Raw genomic sequence first — 21,089 nt, 5'->3', positions numbered from 1 at the left:
ACCAATCATTTTATCCAAAAACAATCCTGGTACCCACTGTCAAGATACAGTATCTGGTCTGCCCCTTCCAGGATAAAAATATATTTATAGCTCTTCTACAAAACAGATCATGAAAAGACCCCACCTAAAAATAACTCACTGTAATGAGACTCACTCATATCTATTACACTTTCACTAGACCTCTAACCTCCCATGCATTGTGTATAGGCTCACAACTTCTAGACTACACTTAAATCAGTGTACCAACTTTAAATGGCATGGTAATATAGCGATTTTTAGTCTTGATCTGGCTGCAGATTTCTTGTAGCAAACACAAAAATAAAACCTGGCATTCCCACTACAGCCAAAAGTGGTACATTTTTGAGGCAAGTGACCAGCTGCTACTAATTTCTAAAATCTGTGCTTGATGATCCATTTTAATCCACAAAAATTTAAGAATCTCATATTATTAAAGCCCCAGTCACTTATGTATTTACTTCAATATTATGTCACTGAGGGCACCCCTTAACCTGTGCCAAACCCAGTGCTTATGTAACACAAGTGATATAGACTGGCTTTAGAAATAAAGGCTAAGCAAGGAAGAAGGAAACGACCAGCAGATAAATTACAGTTCTGTCTAGATAATGAAAGTATTTTTTTACAGTCAGGATGACAGACACATGGGGCCAGATTCTAAACTTTCTCTTGGTGTAAGTGACTTACTCCAGTATGAGACCTATTTATAAAAGCGGATTACAGCAGGGACCAGATTTGAAAAGCCACTCTCTCAATGTAATTGACTTATTTTGGTGTATTTTTGTGTGGAATACCCAGTGATGTTAGGTATTTGCTCCTCTTTTCTACATATGCTAACTTGGAGACAGAATTAACAATAAGGAAAAGTGATTCACTGTACTTTCTTTTATCTCATTTGTGTCAATCTTAGAAGCAATATATTTAGAAATTAATTATTTTCAGGGTGAAAAATAATCCCAGAAAATTTGTTAGTTTATAGCTAAATTTTTTAAACATATGATGGAGGTAGTAGGATAGTGCTCTCACTTAGTCACCCCTATAATCAATAAGAGTAAAAAATAAAATCTAAAATAACTATATTTATCACCTGCAGCCAAAAGACAGACTAGTAAGTATCTAGCCAGTACATTTTACCTTCTGCCGAATACACATGTTCTATTTAAATAGTTCATTTTCTTTAAAATTAATCAACACCCCCCCCCCCTTCCCAGTTTTCTACAGGTGTTGAAACATGTTATATAAAGTGTTGGCAACCCTCTGGAACACCTCTTCACTCAAAGTGCAGCTGCACTCATTTAGGTCATGTTGCATGGACCCTGCAGCTCTCTTGCACCCCATTATTCCTGTTTCATCCTTCCTTATCTTGTCATCCCCTTGGTTACTGCTCGGCAATCATCCTACTTCCCTCTTCTCTTTGCATCTCTCTCACTTCTGCTTCCTACATCAGTTACCTCTGCATTCCTCTTTCACTTTTTCTCTGTCTTATCACTAATGCATCCTCTCCTGCAACTATTCTTACTTGCTTTTTCTAATGTCTTCATACCTCTGTATATAACTATATGCTGCCATCCCTGTGACATAAGCTATTTCAGTCATTATGGCTACATCTTATCCATAAAGCTCTAAGCATAATTCCGTTTTTCCATCCATGTTTTGCCATTGTGAACTGCTTCTTGTACTAAATGTTGTAGCATATATACATATTTATAGATGCAAGACTAAACTTTTTTTGGTATATCCTTTTATCTGAAAATAAATATCTTGTTTAATTATGCAAAACTATTCAGTTGGGCTCTGCCTGCAAAGGGTCCATCGAGATCAGTGTATTACTCCAGTAAACAAATATATATAAAAAAACTCAATTTACTGCCACTCTCCTACATTCCTTGAGAATCGTACTGGACAGTTGCAAGTCTTCTTCCATATAGCCCATCCGTCTCTTTCATGAACATCCTTCTTTCCTCTGACCTTCTTCCTGTCTCTCCTAAATTCTCTTCATGGAAATTTCTTCTTTCCGGCACATATGTCCAAACCACCATATTGTTTTGTTTGACCATCTCTGCAATTAAAGCTACTTTGACTTATGCTCTGATGTCATAACGGTTTTCATTCGACCCACAGTGTGCATCTTTACCACCTGTTTCAGACTCTTCATCCCCATTGCTTCCAGATTCCACAACTGCTCTGTCTTTGCTGTCTAGGTTTCCATACCAGACAAAAATATTGATCAATTGGCTGCAGCCCCTCTTAGTCTAGCTTTGACCTCATTCAGCCTTCCCTCTTCCTCAGTCACCCCCCCCCTTGATACTTCATGTTGCTAATATATTATACAATGTTCCCTTTTATTGCAATTTTCAACTTTTTCTGATTTCCCCATTTGCTTCCATTTATTTATTTATTTGTATTTGTTTACCAGGATGGTCCAGCTGGGCCAGAAGTGCCCATTTTCAGTTGAGTCCCAGGGAGAAAAACTCCACATACAAGACACTTCACATACAATACAGGATTTACATTAATAAAGACATTTAGTACATATTATTGGCAGCTTATACAACTGGTGAAAAAAACAGTACATATGTAATAATTCCTAAATCAAAAGTATTATACAAGCAATACAGAGTATATACATGAGAACATTCCATAGGAGTAGTTTCCGGCTAGCAGAATTTATATAGGACATTTCATGCTGTGGGTGCAAAGCAGATATAGGAATTAGATTCTAGGTACTTAAACTTTTCACACATTTAGGTGGGGTAATAGCTGCGTGATAGGCTGAGAGTCATGTTGCAGGAATCAGCAAAGTCGGTGGATATTGTTGCAGATAAGTGGTGGCATGATATTAAGTTAGGCTGTGAGAGTACCTGAATGTCTCACCTAGTTCAATAGTAGGTCTATAAGAGTTAGGAAGAGAAGGAAGTAGACAGGAGAGATCAATGGTAGGACAATGAAAGTTAGAAGAGGGAAGTGGACAGAATGGAGAGGTGGACTAAGTAAAAAGACAGGTGGATGTGAAAGAAGGATGCCAGAGTAGAATGGGGGTGAGAATAGTTGTGATGTTTGAAGTTAGGTTATATGAGATGTGATGTTAGCACATGTGCACAGCCAAGATGAGGAGAGGTGTTGAGATGTCTTGAAGAGGGTTACTGAGCGGGTGGATCTATGTGTTGGGGGGAGGGAGTTCCAAAGTTTTGCGATGGTAAAGGAGTACAACATCTGGCCAGCCAAACGTTTGGGTTTTTCTACATTTATGAGCAGTTGGTTGTTGGATCGGAGTGGTCTGTTAGGATGGTGTAAATTAAGTACAGAAGACAAAGCAGGGGAGATGATGGAATATGAATGAGTTTGTGAGCTGTAGTTAGTTGTATAAAAGTGAGATATTTAGGAAGTTCAAGCCATTTTAGGTTTTGTAATAAGCAGTGGTGGGATGAGTAGGAGGCATCAGTTACAAACTTAGCAATTTTGTTGTAGCATGAGTCTAGTCTGGACTTTAGAGAGGACTGAATGTTGATGAGGAAGGGGCACCATATAAAAGAGAGGGTAGTAAAAGAAACAACGAGGCAATGGAAAGTCAGGCTGATGTACTGAGTAGTTGTTTGTGTCAGTAGAGCGTGCCAAGCTTTTGATGCATCTTTTTGACACTGGACTGGATGTGCAGGTCAAATGTGAGGTTTTCATCCATGATGACACCTAGAAGTTTTTTGCTTGGTACAATGTCTATGGTGGTACCAGTTAGAGATTGAATGGTGAAGTTCTATTTTTGTTGTGGTGTGGACTTTTGCAGGGCAAAGATTACTAGTTTGGTTTTGTTGGGGTTCAGAGCAAGATGATTATTAGACATCCAAATTTTGGGGATGGCATTTTGGGTGAGTTGGTGTAGTTCTGAGGAGTTGTTTGCAGTACAGATGATAGTGGAATCATCTGCGTACTGAATGACTGAGCCTTGAGTGTGTGTGTGGTATGGAAGTTATTGATAAATACACTAAACAGAAGTGGGCCCAAAATGAAGCCTTGAGGAACACCAGTGGTAGTGTTTAGGAAAGGAGAGTAAGAGTTCTGCCATTTAGTTGATTGTTGCCTGTTAGTGAGGTAATTAGTGAACCAGTTTAGAGTTTGAGGTGAGGTACCTATGTTAGAGAGTTTTGTTAGAAGGAGAGAGTGCGATATAGTATCAAAAGCTTTAGAAAGATCAAGAAATAATAAAGATACAATTTTATCAATGTCACGGGCTCGGTTGACAGTGTCTATGAAGGATACGAGGGCAGTGGTGGAACTATGTCCTGGCCTAAATCCATGTTGGCTGGGGAAGAGGATGTGGTTGCGAGTCAGATGGTGAACAAGTTGAGAATGAATACATTTTTCCAGTATCTTAGAGATGGGTGATAGTATAGCAATGAGGCAGAAGTTGGTGGAGTCTATGTTGGGGCCCCCCATGTGTAGAGGGAGGATACAAGCTTTTTTCCAGATGATGGTCATGTAGGATTCTTGGATAGATCTGTTGAGAAGTATGCTGATAGGGTAAGCGATTGAGTGGACTGAGATTTGCAAGTATTTGGTGGGTATACTGTCAGAGGCATTTGTGCATGGTTTGAGTTTTAGAAGCAATTTTTTTAATAGTCAAGGTGGATGTAAGTGACAGAGTAAAGTTGGGAACAGGGGTTCTACTGGTGTTAGTTGTGGAGAGGTCTGAGGTGGACAAGTTGGTCTTGGATAAGGTAGTGGCTAGATTGGCTATAGTATCTATGAAATAGGAATTGAAGGTTGCAGCAATTTCAATGGGTGTTTTATTCATGTCTAGGCAAGGATTATTACTAGAGCCGGAGTTTAATAGAGTTGAGAGAACTCCAGAATTTCTTTACGTTTTGTTTGAGTTGATTTTGTAATGTAAGGTAGTATTGTTTTTTGTTTTGTAATACTAGGAGCTTAACCTGGTTTTGGAGCTGTTTGTATTGGGTGAGGTCAGATGGGTTTTTGTTTTTTTGTTAGATTTTCCATTATTTGTCCCTGCATTTCATGAGATCCTTAGTGGGTCTTGTTAGCCAACTGGCATGGTTAGTCTTTACTCTCTCTTGTCTAAGGGGAGTGAGATTGTTTAGTATGCTGAGGAAGTTTGAGTTGAACTCAACTGCCTCATCAAGGAGAAGTGATTTTAATGCATCCCAGTTGATGCTAAGCAACCTTTGGTTAAAGTTAGATGAACAGAACTGGGATTCATCTCTGGTAACCCTGTACTGATGTTTATTATTTGTTGTGGTACATTCACATTGTATACAGGCTGGTAAGTGGTCACTTATACTACTGGAGTGTGTACCAGTGGACATGATCTCATTTGGGTCAGACACTAAATCCAGTCTAGGATTAAGCCATTATTATTAATTTTATTAGGCTTGATTATGGTGTTAACTAGCTGGGTGAACTTATATAGATGGATATTGCATTTAGAGTGGTGCGAGGATATGTCTAGCCAGTTAATATTTACATCTCCTTGTATGATGGTCTCATTTTTTATGTTGGTAGATGCCCAGGCAAGGATTTCCTCTAGAACTGGGATGTTATTGCATGGGGAATGTAAATGACTATCACACAGAAGTTTTTGCAGTTATTCATTTTAAGGAAAGAAACTAGAAGTTCAGCTGTGGAGAACTGTGGGGTGGGTTTTGTATATGGAACAATAGTAAAGGACATGGGGTGTATTAGAGAGATTCCTCTACCTTTTTTTGGGGTCTGTCAGCCCTAAGACAGGCAAAATCTGGGGAAAGGAATTCTGTCTCCTTAAGATAAAGTTCTAGCCATGTATCACTTGCAGCAATATCAGGTTTGTTGTGGGTTATCTATGCATGGAAGTCAGGTATTTTATTTCTGATGCTTTGAAGGTTAATTGCAATGAAGTTTATTGATTTATAGGAGTTGGGGGATTGCAGAAGAGAAGAAATGGGTCCCATGTTGGGTTGCATGTCCCCGCAAAGTGATAGGTTTGTTACAGCATATGGGAGAGAAGTGTATTCTAGTATCAGTTTTACTTTGATTGGATAATTTAGAGAGAAAATATTATTGTTGTGGTGATGGTGGGGGAAGAGTTCTACTCTGGTACATAATATGCTTGTGTTGTAAAGGCTGGCTGAAGTTTGAGAAGGAAGTGGTGTGTTCAGACTATGGGGAGAGGATAATGGGCAGTGGGAGGAAGAGGTAGAAGAATGATGGAGAGGTTAGATGTAGTAGGATATTGAAAGAGTGATAAGGTAAGTAGAGATGGACATTGTAGTGTGTGATGTGGGTGACTAAAGGAGTGAAAATTAGTGTGCAATAGCGAGATGTGGTGGTGGAGAAGAGGTTGTACTGATGGGGTAACGATGAGGTGAGATGTTGGGTTTGTGTGGGTTTGGAGGGAGGTGTGGCTAATTGTGTAATGTGAGGGGATGTGAAGAGGTGTGGCTAGTGGTGTAATGAGAGGGAGATAATAGGGTGTTGTGGTAGGGGGGAGAGCTAGAATAACTATAAATGTAATTGATGTGGGGGTGGGTGGGAATGGCAGTAGGGCAGGGGAGCTCATGACAACTGTCTTGTCTATATTTTGTTTTATTCCATGGGTCCTTAGTTTTGCACTCCATTCCTCCATCATTTGCTGAAATACCTGTTTAGAGTCCGTATGCAATGCCACATTATCTACATACAGTAGCTTTTTTCTCTTAACTGCCCCTTTTACTTTGTGATGGAGGGAGATACTGCCAGCACAGCTAGCTGGAATTTTGTAAATAATTATATGTCATTTGTGACTATCAACATGGTGTATACAAGATGCTTGTGTTACAACTGTATTAGAACTGTAGGCTGTGAGTATATTACATTTGTTTGTTCGGACATGTGTTAAGAAAGGGTATTTGCCCCTCTGGAAAAGAACAAAAATGTATATGCACTATTGTAACAGTTTAAATGTATATATTTTACAGTGGAAACTGTGATACACGAGATTAACCTCAGTATAGTAAATTTTAGAAAAACACCTGAAATTAAATTACTTTATGGCTAGGCCATAAAAAGATGGTGTATTTCAGTTTCAGTGCAGTAAGGAGATACACTGTCAAACTACATTGCTTTCTGTATTGTCTCTGGGATGAAATAATTACTAGCCTTTAAGTGGGAAAGAATGTAATTGTTTTATGACTTACAGCATCTGCCAAAGATCTGAGGTTTATGTACTTTCACAGGTAGATGCTAAATACTGCCAGATCCCAGCAGTAGGGGTTTCACCTGCGATAGAGTCAGATGACAAGAAATATCATTTTGCAAGCTATCCCAGCAGTAATATTTGAGATATTAATTTCAGAAGTCTCTTAGAGACACACAGCATTTTGTATTCTGTCTTTGATCTGACTAGATCTATTCACCACATCTGCCTTCCCCTATAGTAAGTTAACTAGGGTATAGTAATTCTCTTAGATACAGTCAGGAGTATAGCAAGATGTTTCTTTGAGACTGTCCTGCATTGTTGTTTTAAATCTTTCCTGTGGTTTTGAACTATGTCACTGTGAATATATATGTAGTATTGTCTTGTTCTTTTATTATTTATTAAACATGTTTAAACCTTTCATTGTGTAATATTTGTAGAGATATTTCCGTTCTGAGAGTACATGCATATTTATTTGGTGACACTGTGTAGGCCACTTCTAATAGTCTTGCTCTTGGTAAAACTACTACTTGTATTGATAGTAACATTACACAGAAATATTGGACACCCCTTGGTAAGGGCCTTAAAGTAGCTGATAAAGGAATTAGCTGGTGGCAATAACTACCTTATAGTCTGGGCAAAAGGGAGCATAGCTAGTAAACCTGTGTCAGTGTTTTCCAGGTGTGTGTGTGTGAGTGTGTGTCAGTGTTTTCCAGGTGTGTGTGTGTCTGTGTGTCAGTGTTTTCCAGGTGTGTGTGTCTGTGTGTCAGTGTTTTCCAGGTGTGTGTGTCTGTGTGTCAGTGTTTTCCAGGTGTGTGTCTGTGTGAAAATCAAACCTCAAAGAATGTGTTTGTCAGCTACTTGGGCAGAATTACAAAGCACTGGTTAGACAGAGAGGGTGCTGGAGGTCTTACCTTGGCCACTCAGCTAAGATCTCAACTCTATAGCTGTGCCAGTGGAGACTCTTACTGGGCGATCTGGAGAAAGAGTGAGAAATCAGCACTGGACTAATTGTGATCTCGTGTGCTCTTAAGGGAAATTGGACTTGATGCAGAGAGCAGCATCTGGAAATACTGTGTGTACCTATCATCTCAGTTTATGTCCCCCACTGGTGCCAGTGATGAAGATTGAGGCTCTTTGATTGCTGGTCCAGCAGTGTTAAGTGTCAGACCTGTTTGCTAATGCAGGCCTCCATCAGTATGAACAGCAGTAGACTCAGATGAACCCTGATGAACACCCACTGCCACTGACTGCACTGTTTATATTTGTGTTACTGTGCCAGTTTATACAATTCTGCAAAACTTCTACCAATCATTTTGGGATTATGAACCATCTCCGAGGACTGCTCAAATGAGTATCTCAGCTCTAATACAGTCATATGCTTCCTGCAAGTCTAGGAATGCAGAGTTGGACTTTTTCCTATATCTCTAACTTCTCCTGCACTCTCAGTTTCACTCCAAAGATCAGGCCAGCTGTGATGCATCCTAATCCACATCCAAACTGCTCACCTCCCAACTTGCTTGTTTCTATTACAATATCAATCTCCTTTCAAAGTACTTTCATAAAGCTACAGAAGTTTGGCACCTCTATACTGCCCGTGGTTGTGAATATCCCATTTGCTCTTGTACACTGGCACTAGAATGCTTATTTTCCAGTCATTAGGAATACAACCCTTCTCTCCAGTCTGTTACGAGTACCCTCAGGAGTTGTTTTTCCCTTAACTCACTGTACATCTTGAGCATATCTGCACTGACCTCATTTAAGCCTGCTGCTTTCCCCGACATTCTTACTTCTTTCTCTTTCACCATAGGCTCCACATTATGACAGTAAAGCTTCCATGGGGTTTTCTTTCACTCAGAAGCTGCTGATAGTACTTCTCCATCTGCCTTTGCCAATCTCTGGCCTGGTGAGCAGGATGTTGCTGACATCCCTTATTAAGGTGCTCGATGATTATCTTCTTTATTTTTCGGTCTTTGCCATACAACCTGATATGGTTTCTTTCACCTCTGTTGAGTCAATTTCTAGAAGTTGGTAGAGTGCCTCTGATTCCTTGTTCTTTCCTACTGAAACAGCCCCTCTTAGGCTGTTGGTTAGCCAACCAGTACTCATCCTGTGTCTGGTCCATCTCCAACTTTTTCCTGCACTGCTCCTTTCTTTTGATGACATCCTGGACTTCTGCATTACAACACAGTCTTTCCTTATGTAGTTTATTTCCATACCTGCCTCAACTGCATATCTCTTTTATAGCTCTTACATATGCTGTTTTGCGATGTTGCCATTTTTCTTCGACTCCACCTATTTCCTCTTCTTCCTGAAGTACTTTGAACTCTTTTTTTTTTGCACTCATCAACTTAAAGACCCTCAGCCAAGACTCCATTGATCATAGAGTCTTCTCTGATCACTACTTGCAACTCATTCTGGCCATCAGTAGCTTATGCTGTGCGCCATTCGTTTAATGGGGAGTGAATCTGCAATCACTGATTCTACCTCAGTGCCCTTTTCTCAGTAGGAGGAAGTCTATCTCAGTTGCATGTTTCGCATTCTTTTATGTGATGTTGCAAGTGTCCCTTCTGCTAAACCATGTGTTGGCCACCATCAAGCCATTTGACAGACAAAAGTTTAAAATGGCCCTCTCCTCTTTTCTCCTGATGCCCAGGAATGTGCATCAAGGCAGTCTTCATATCTTGTTCTATTTGTTCCAAGAGCCTACAGGGGTGAAGTTGAGCATCTGATTGTTGCTGTCGCACCAGCCTATCTGGCCTTAAATGTAAGAAACACCAAAGAATTAATAGTGGACTTCAGGAGGACTCAGGAGATGTACATCAACCACTGGAAATTAAGGGGATGGCAGAGGAAAGAGTCAAAAACAATATGTTCCTAGAGGTGCACCATCTGAGATGACTTATCCTGATCAACTTATATTAGCCACATAGTGAATAAGGCACAACATCTGCACTTCCTACAGAAACCAAGGAAGGCAAACTTTGCTCAGTCCATCCTCAAAGCCTTTTACAGGGGGATCATTGAGAGCATCCTCTCAAACATAATAGTTTGGTATGGTAACTGCAAAGGCTCTCCTGAGGGTAGTGAGGACAGCAGGAAAAGTCATTCACTCCTCATTCCTATCCATGGATGAGCTGCACAAGACTCTGTGTGGGAAGGGCAAGGAAGATAATCAGCGATCCCACTGCCCCTGCCCATGACATGGACTTTTGACTTTCCTCGGGCAGATGGTATTGCAGCTTATACTGCAAAACATCTAGACTGAGCAGGAGTTTCTTTCCTCTATCCATAAGGCTGCTGTGAACTTGAATGCCAGGCATGACAGTGAATGATTAAATCAATATGCCACTTGCTATGAAGTATCAGCTATAGTATTCACTCTGGCAAATTGCTTCAATAACTGGTACAGTTAGCCTGATTTTTTTATGCTATTACTTCCTAAATGCACAATAGTCAGGAGCAAGTCACCACACCATAGATATGCAATATGAAAATCAGAATATATCATATTACAACTGATGAAGTGCAATATTATCAGCAGTCACAATGTGATGTCCGTCTTGCAATACCTACTAGTATAATATTGTCTGATGTCTTCCTGTCCAATTGTGGTATTTACTGTGTTAATATTTTAATTACTGTATGTGCATTAGTCTTACTAACATTCAAACTATATGTTCATTGTTATGTCTTGCACGGGGATCAAAGCAACGTAATTTCCTTCAGCTTGCACTGCTGTGTATATCTGATCAACAGTAAAGTTACTTTGACTTTGAACATGAGAATTCAGGTCTCTCTCTCCTTTACAGCTAATTCTTACAAATCTTTATATTTGAAGCTGAAGAAAGCAAAGTTGTAATTTGAATTTTCCCTACTCCCTCTCTAACAAATTCAAGGAGAACATTTATATTCTAAATAAATAATAAATATGTATATACTGTTATTTATTCCAGCAGACCATACAGTGGGGCAGTTTTATTAGTTTTCTGAAGATCTTCTTGAGAAATTTTCACCTCAGTGAGTGTGCATATTTTTACCAAGTGTAGCGTTCACCGTTTGTTTTGTTTAATATACATACCAAACCTCCATCTGGCAGAACACACATGGTGACCCATGCAATCAGAAAGATGTTAGCTGCTATGCTTGTTGACCCGATAGTATAGTTTCTTTTTTGGAACACAGGCTGTTGAGGACATGCTCAGTATCATCACAGCTATTTCAGAACCAAAGGGTCCAAACTTACAGTCATTTAATACACTATATTTCAAATAAAGCAGTTGAACATATTGTGACTTATGTGGCATTGTACACATCCCAAGGTCGTAAGGAAGGTTAAGGTTTAATTTCTTAGCACATTAGAGAATAGGATAGCAACAATCCAGCGTGTGCTTTTATAATGGGATACTGATTACATCTGCATTCAAAAGCAAAACTGCATCAGTATTTATAATTATTGATCTGTAGTGTTACAGTATTTCAGCTGAGATTGATTTTTGCACAGTAAATTAGGAAATTATACACCACATTTTGTCTCTAGCTTTCTAAATTAATCACACTGACATGGAGTGAGGCACAAATCAGTATTACTTGAATACAAAAGCATAACTTAATTCTGTGTTTTCAGGTTTGAAGGATGCTTCATATATTTGATTTCTTCAATAACTATCCAATGTCACAATAAAGTTATGCATGTTATGTCCATAAAATGAAGATTTGGTTCCCAAACAACTCAAAAGGATTTAACGTGGGTTAAAGACAAACCAATTTATTTTAAGTTCAGTATTTACTGTGGTGGTGGTGCTGCAGTAGCATTGTCGCCTCACAGTAAGACGTGTTCTGTTCGATTCTCAGCTTGAGCGTCTCCTGTGTGGAGACATGCACGAATGGGCATACCTTCGTTGAAGGTTGTGTGTCAGGGCCGGCAACTTGGCATGTAAAAATCTACTGCCAATTATTAGCGGACCGGAGTTTCCGCTGTGGCGACCCCTAACCGGGAAAAGCCGAAAGACACAACAACAACAACAACATTTAAGTCCTATTTTATGTATAACACTGGATACTATGAATCAAACAGACTTGCCAGTTAAAAAAAAAAAAACAAACAATAAGCTTGAAACATACACATTCTGCCTTAACATTCCATGCGGAACAATTAAATTTACAGCATTAAGATATATCAATGGAAGGCCACTGTGGTACAGTGGTTAGCATGGTCACCTCACAGCAAGAGGTTCTCCCATTTGATTCTCAGCTGGAGCGCCTTCTGTGTGAAGTCTGCATGTCCTCCCCATGGTCAAGTGACATTTAAAGATACACAGATAGGTGTGTGAAGGAATGGGTGTGCCTTCTTTGAAGATAGGGCATTGGGGTGGCAACTCGGCATCGTAAAATCCACTGCCGATCATTAGCGGACCAGAGTTTTGCTGTGGCGACCCCTAACCGGGAAAAGCCAAAGGACTTTTTTTATTAAGATACATCAACATTCACTTTAATGTTAAAGGACTTGTGTTATAACACCATACAGGATTCTTTTAATCGTGATGCGTTATTGATACTGTGGTGTAAAATGAAGGGACTGAGGGACATTCTGTACTGCTGAGGTGACATCCTTTGGACTAGGTGTTAAACTACAATTTCAGATCCTTAATTTACTGGTATTTCAGGCCGTGACTTACCATGCTGCACTATTCCCTGAAGTGTATGGAAAGAAAAAAAGTATGAAAATAAAAGTTTATACAAACTAATATATATTACACACACACGAATATACACACATATATATATATATATATATATATATATATATATATATATATATATAGTACTGCGGTGGTGGTGCTGCGGTAGCATTGTCACCTCACAGTAAGACATTGTCCTGTTTGATTCTCAGCTAAAGTGTCTTCTGTGTGGAGACATGCATGAATGGGCATACCTTTGTTGAAGGTTGTGAGTCAGAGCTGGCAACTCGGCACGTAAAAATCTACTGCCAATCATTAGCGGACCAGAGTTCCGCTGTGGCGACCCCTAACTGGGAAAAGCCGAAAGACACAACAACAACATGTATATATATATATATATATATATATATATATATATATATATATATATATATATATATATATATATATATACATGTATGTATGTATGTTGTGGATGGATGGACAGACACACATATATACAAAAAATAAATAGCTAAATCATCAGAAAAATTAGTGCACCTCCATTAAAATTCTTGGAAAATTTTAAAAAGTCAAAGATTAAGGTACTTACATTATGATTTCCCAATAATAAGTTTTATTTATTTTTGTATTCATTTTAGCTGCTACTTGTGCTGCATGCAGTAGCAGGGAAACTGTGCATGTATAATGTCCAATGGCAGTTAAAAAAAATATTTGCAATTCTTTACTGGCCTGTCTTGTAATTCAGCAGGCAATTACATGATTCCCATAACTGCGAGTTAGGCTGTTGCATGTTCGCTGTTATTAGAGGCACATTGACTAACAGATTTAGCAACCATCAAAGTAAGAATCGGCTTCCTCAGAGAGCTGTGTGTTGGATCTCAACATTTTATTGATGTGAGATTTATAGCCCACATTGTGAATCTTCAGGTTTTAGGGCCTAAACAATAATGGTGTCAGTTCAAGTTAGGAGTTACAATAATGCATATACTGTGGGATACTAGGTTGCAGTTGTCTGGGTGTGACCTACTAGCATCTTTACTTATCTTATTAATTTAGGTGCATTATGATAGCATTTTTATGTTAAATGCACCAGTTCTTAGGAGTGTCGCAGTTATGGTACTTATCTCTCTTAAGTATGACAGTAACATTTCTGTCTTTCTCTGTCTAGGTGTTTACCAGTTCATCTTTGCAATATAACAAAACTTCCCTCAAACAAATGACAGTCATTGAAACTAAAAAGAAAACAACATATACTTTATACAGGGGTGCAAGCCCCCCTACACCCCCCACACCTTTATATAACCTACTTTAACAATTCTGAGATTGCACAATAGTGGTAAAAAGTCCCATAAGTCACTGTGTATGATCTTGCAGACTGCCCACAGTGCCAGAAAACAAAAATCAGGGTAAGTGAATCTAAAAAAAGATTTACTTTCACAGTAAAAACATAGAAGTATAAGTGAATTTAACAAGAGATTCACTTACAGTTCTAAACAAAAACAAACAAATGCACAAGCTCAGACACCAGCATGGATCGATATAAAGTGTTGATCTAATCCACCAATGCAAGACATTTCATCAAATGCAGCTTGGCATTGCAAATGAAACCATACATATTATATTATATAGATTTCATATAGTCTTCGTGGTAGTCAAATGCGTATGTTGACAGATTCACAATGCTATAGACAAGGTGTATGGTGATTAGTACTCGGTGATATTATTGAAAAATGAATACTGTTGCTGAGTGCTGCCTCTTGGAGCAGAATGTTAATTGTTAAACGCAGTGTGGTTGCTGAGTACATATTACTTTATTTTCAGTGATTATTCAATAATCAGTTAGCATGCCAAAGCCATTTGACACATTTGTGAAAGGCAAGTATTACTGGAACAAAATTATTACCAAGTAGGCTGGCCTTAAACATAGGCCAACTAGGTGGCTGCCTACGGCACTGCTCTGGCAGGGGTGCTTTTCCAGTATTTAATTTTTTTGTAGTAAATGAAGTTTGGCAACAAACTAAGTTGTCCTGGGACATCTCCATGGGGGGGGGGGGGTAGGTTAATATTAAAGGAAGTTAAGTGGGTTAGGGAGGTGAAAGGGTTAAGTGGAGACAGGGATGGTTGGGAGGAAATGAGATAATGATGGGGAGGGGCTTAAAAGGTTCAGTCTAGTGTAGTTGGGTTAATCACATTCTGGCGTGAACTTGCTACAGCAGGTTTTCGTTCATGACTATCTGCGGGTATTGGTGGTCAGGAAGGCCTTGGAATGGTTGGGTGTGGAAGGGGTGAGTGATGTTTAATGAAAGGGGCTGGTAGTAGTGAAATATATGTATATATAATGGGTTATTTTTTTTGTTTGTTTTTTGTGAATTTGTTGGGGATGGGGAAAGGTATACTTATGGTCAAATGTCAGGAGGAGGAGGGTGGTTTTCCTGTGTTTCCCGACAGCGATCCTGCTAGTTATCAGTACCAGCCCTTCTTCCCATGCACTGATTGCTTTCGTGGGCTTGAAGGGCTCGTGTCAGTGGGGGCAGCAAGCATGCTCGGTCTACTTGGGGCTTCACAAGGTCATTGAAAAAATAATAATAATGATAATAATGAGAGCTTTACATTACCAACCTGATTCATCTCCTGTTACTTGTTATTTATTTGCTGTTCTCGGCTCATTACTGTGGGTAGTTTTGTGACTTTCACTCGGGCTCAGGATTTTCTAGTGTGTCAATCTGAAATGCTCAGTTTAATGTATTTTCCTCAGTGAAGCCCTGAATGGTCTTCGCTGGCTCTGAGCAAGTCATTGTCATTGTTTTGTGCTACGCATGCTTGGTGGCTGCGACAGTCAGATGATTCTGTATTCTGGTGTCTATATGGAGGCTTCCTGAACATTAACAAGAGTTTTGAGTCAAGGTGTAGCCTGGAAAGGAAAGTTTTGGCTGGACTTCGCGGTCGGTCTTTGCTATACGCAGTACACTAATACAGTATAGAGACACTGACGTCCAGTCGAATGGTGTGGGAAACAGTGAAATTAATTTCATGTGAGTTGTGTCTTTAAAGCTTCAAACTCTGGTAGGATGGAGGGGGTTTGTAAGAGGAAGGTGTTGCTATTGCTGTTAAAGTGTAGCCAGTAAGTTATGGCTGTTGGTCACGCATTGTCCCCTTTTATTCTTTTTGACTGAAGTAGGAGTCTTGGGGTTGATGCAGTTCCCATGGTGTGAGTCAGTCTGGGAGAAGCCTTGTTATATAAAAAAAAAAAAAAAAAACCCCACAACGGCGTGATTTCTTTCATGGGCGAGCTTTAGGTGGAGTGACTGGGTCTTGCTTCATTCAAGGAGAACAGTACAGTAAATGCTGAGCTTTGTGCTACATTTTATGGTTCACCTTGGATCACTAAATGGTGGTTACAGCTGCAGTTCAGAAGAGGCATGCCAGGTTCTGTAGGAGTAGTTAAGGCATTCTGCGGGCTTTTATAACTTTTGTGATCACTGTGCATGTCTGGGAGATATAAGATTTATCTTACTGTTATCTTATGGTGTTAAAATTACAGAGCATGGGAAATGGGAGGTAATCAGTACCAGTTTTAAGTACTTTTATTAACTGTATGCTTACCATTCAGTACTTGGGTATAGTAGCTGACGGGAAATGTTTGAACTATTTGTACTGGAGAAGGGGTGTGTTTCTGCTCTGATTTTGCAGCAGTGTTCCTTTCAGTTTTTGTTTTGCAGGAGCATACCTTGCGACGTCAATGACTGGTAGCTCACAGGAGAAGTTTAACATAACTTGTTTATGGACTGTTTCAGCTATCATTAATTAAACATGACTGAGTCATTCCACACCTTGAATGTGCATGCCTGCTTCTAAGACAATAACTAATGCTGCATTATTGAAAGTGTATGCTTGCTTCTACGATGATAATTGTAATGCTGCATTTTAACTTCAGTGTAGATAAAACAGTCATTTAAAAGTCATTTATGACGCCGCTGTGCTGATGAGTGCAACATAGGACATTTCAGTTAATTTGTTGATAACAGGGACAAAAGTTTTTTAAGTATGACATTAATGCGTGTTTTAATAGATTCAAAGGGTTCTTCCTTGTAGTAGCGCGATTTGCAGACATGTTAAGCTGTACCCGATGAGTAGTGGGCCAGGACATGTCGACAGTGTGCCTATTGTCATTACTTGGGAAGTTCTGTGGTTTGTGAGGAAGTTAGAGGATTATGCATCATAGGACAGTTTATATTTCATGGAAGTCGACTCTGGATGTTCAAAGTGCTTTTATTTTGTTGGTTTGGTCATTTGTTTCTTGAGTCCCTGGCTCGGTGGTGGTGCCTTGATGTGTTCGCATGTGGAGGTCATGCCGTGGCTTATGCAGGTAATTTTAACACACATTTTACCCACACGTGACATGTATACAGAATACCCAGCACTCGACCTACAGTATTAAAACATAAATAATATTAGGTGAGATAGTGTAAATAGAAATACTCTGATAAAAGTATGTCACAAATTCTAGAATGATGTTATAGCAGGGATGAGTATTCCAGCTACACATTTAAAAGCAAATCCACGAGGAAATAAGTCACATGGTATCCAGAGGTGCACCAGTCATGGTGCTTACAGTTGTGAGTTGGTAGCTGTTGAGGCATGAGCTTTTACTTATCAAATGACCGATTCTGCAGAGACAGTCAATCCAATACTGACCGTTGTCACTGTAAACTATTATCGGCATAATATAGACAAACAAGCTAATTGAAAATGCATCAGACAGTTAGAATGGCATTAAGCCTGTTTTCTGAATGTGGTATTAACAATGCGCATGTAACACAGATGTCACCCACATACAGATTCAAGAGGGATATCTGTACAGTTCATCGCCGTGGTCAGTGAGATAAATACAGTTTTAAGCATCATAACTACTGGAAGCTTTCTAAATGTAATAGCTATTATACATCTTAGCATTACACCCATTATATTTTAATTACCCAGTTATGATAATATGACTTTACAATAGCAATGAGAATATCTGTCCTGTAATACACTGGCACCCTATCAAGGATTAGTTTCCTGTCTTGCTCCAACTGAGTGCTGGCATAGGCTAATGGTCACCAAGAGAGTCATTAGGAATATTAAAAGTATCATCCTAGCATGTCTTACATCAATTCCTCAACATTCCTAAAATGTCATGCTGAAGCATGAGGAAAAGTATACATAGTTTAAGTGAATTGCAAAATTGAGACCCACCACTGCATAGGTTTTTTACAGCTTTCCTTATTTCCCAGAGTGTGTGGGGTTTACTTTTAACATACTTGACTCGTAGTTAAATTTATTTTGGGTATTTGATAGGGTCATTGGATGCCTAGCTTAAGTTATGGCTGCTTTGTCATAGATGGGAGTGGCGGTGGTACATTTCTTCCTGGATTGGCAGGATAGGTTGTCCTTGAAGATGCCTTGGAATGTGTGTTATGTATTTTGGACGTCTTACATGTCTTTCTTTCTTGTAGATGGGGTCTTGGAATGCTGTGGCTGTAATTTGGAATAGGTAGGTATAAGGTGGAGCCTGCTCATTACTATTAGAGTTTAATTTTGTCCTTTTCTTTGTAGATGGTGGTGTGCTGAGTACCAGTTGTGGCAATACAGTGAATTCGCAGATGATGGAAGCAGTGGCGAGTGAGAAGGTTACACAAGGGGAACACAAGTGGGCAACAGTTACTGATGGAAGTAAGTGGATTTCAAAGTTGTTGAGTTTTGGTAGAGGATTTTACACTGCTAGGCAGAGAAGGACCGGCATTTTGAGTTTATGATATCAGGGTTAATGGGTTGTACAATCTGTTCTATTAACCATTAGTATGTTAGATTAACATTGAAAGTCGCCCCTGCTTTTGGGCATTTGCATTCAATAGTAAAGGGAGCATGGCCATTGGCCATAGGTAAGAGTTTGATGGGGTGACAGGGGTCCTGGTCAGTGCCTCCATGTTAAGTAGTCATGGTGTGTGTGCACATAGATTTATCATGGTTTCTTTCTTTGCAGATTGCTGGCGTGCAGAAGGCATCATGCGGTCACTTGAAAAGGGGATTTGAAAGGTGTTTTGATAGGATGGACATTCTTGCCACTTGAATGGGGCACAAAGAGGGTCTGAGTAATCATCTTAGTAAAGCATGTTTGAGCTCTGTGTTTAATTAGTGGGAGCTGATTTTTGCATTGGTATAGGGGGGTCAAAGGGGAAAACTGTCAGGGATGGTTTATGGGGAGTGTAGGGATCCCACTGGATGGAACTTATTGGGCTACAGCCCTACGGCTTTTGCAAGCCAGTGAAGTTCAATCCTTGCTTTCTTGGAACCTTGGGTGGTCGTATTCACTCATCCAGTTGTTTGAACAGTATGTGGGGAAGGGCTAAGGAGGGTTTGACATGATGCTGGAGTTTGTTCCTAACTGGTGGCATCTTCGGGTGACAGTTTTTTCTCTTGAGTAAGTAGTGTTGATGTTACATACCAGGTTAAGGTTTTATAGGATAGCACAAAGATCATTTCACTTGGGGTTTGGGTGAATTTTGTAGATAGGGTTTTAGGAAGCATGGTAGGTAGGTGGCTGTGTTGAGGTAGTTTTAGAAACTGGGTGCATTGTTACAGGGGACTTAGAAGGTTTAAGGAAGCCTGGTTGCAGGATAAGGCAGCTGTAGGATACTAGTGGTATAGGTAACATAAGGAAAGAGAGCTTCTGAGGAGAAAAGCTAGGGACAAACAGGGATTAAGAATGGTTTGGTAATGAGTGAATTGGGAGTATTTATGGCTTGGCACGTGGAGTATTTCATTGTTGAGCATAGGTGAGTTTTCAGGAACTAGGTCAAAGGGTGCTAGATTTCTGCCATCTAAGGTTCGGACATTAAAGTTTTGGAATTAGACTATTCCCTACGGTAATGGAATTGTTGCACATATAGAACTGGGTAGTGCGTGGGCTAGGGTGATATGCTACAAATGGTTAACAGGGTCTTGAGTGTGAGACTTGCTACTAGTTGTTTGACTGGGAGCCATCTGGAGTTCAAGGGGTTATAGTTTGTGTTTTTGTTGTGATTATAGGCTGTCAATACATTCAGGTTGAGCCATGATTTCAGCTTTGAAGGCAGCGGGCTAAAAGGGTGTGTGTTCTCTTGGTATTCAGGCTTGTATTTGGGCCTAGTGTTTGTGGAGGCTGTGTGTCTGAGCACATATTCAGGGACATCTTAGCTTAGTCAAAGCCATCAGGCATTTCAGTGAGAGAGGATTGTTTAAGGTCATTGGCTGACTGAGGTCACCTGGACTACAGCTTAGACAAAGCACCTCATTGGTTCTTTTGAGCTTTATGTTTCTTAAAAGTTGTCTCAGGTTTCAACTTTCTGTTACCTAAGAAGTTAAGTTGTGTTTCTGCCATTTCACACTGAGCTAATCGAAGGAAGGACACTGAGCAAACTCGGATCTATAATATATAACATTAAGTATCCTGTTTTTTGCTTATTTTTTCAAGATATTTATAGCACTTTGTGTACTGTATATTTTTCTAGCTAGTTTAACTGTGTGAGGTATTAACTGGAAATTGTCCACTTTTATTAAGCATCTGTTGGGTTGTTTGTTTCTGATAACTTGTTGCAGTTAAATGCTTTCTCTAGAGGCTCCTTTAGCTGTTTAAAACTTTCATTTAAAGGCTCACTGCTGCTTTTCTGCTGTGAGAATTTCTGCAGTTTGTTTCTAAGTAGTGTGTATATTTGTAGCATTATCCATATTCAGGCTTGTATTTGGGCCTAGTGTTTGTGGAGGCTGTGTGTCTGAGCACATATTCAGGGACATCTTGGTTTAGCCAAAGCCATCAGGCATTTCAGTGAGAGAGATTGTTTAAGGTCATTGGCTGACTGAGGTCACCTGGACTACAGCTTAGACTAAGCACCTCATTGGTTCTTTTGAGCTTTTTGTTTCTTAAAAGTTGTCTCAGGTTTCAACTTTCTGTTACCTAAGAAGTTAAGTTGTGAGTGTTTCTGCCATTTCACACTGAGCTAATCGAAGGAAGGACACTGAGCAAACTCGGATCTATAATATATAACATTAAGTATCCTGTTTTTTTGCTTATTTTTCAAGATATTTATAGCACTTTGTGTACTGTATATTTTTCTAGCTAGTTTAACTGTGTGTGAGGTATTAACTGGAAATTGTCCACTTTTATTAAGCATCTGTTGGGTTGTTTGTTTCTGATAACTTGCTGCAGTTAA

The sequence above is a fragment of the Protopterus annectens genome, chromosome 9.part0 (assembly GCF_019279795.1).
Source record: "Protopterus annectens isolate FY-2018-M chromosome 9.part0, PAN1.0, whole genome shotgun sequence".
NCBI classification, from domain to species: domain Eukaryota; kingdom Metazoa; phylum Chordata; order Ceratodontiformes; family Protopteridae; genus Protopterus; species Protopterus annectens.
This window is presented reverse-complemented; position numbering follows the sequence as displayed.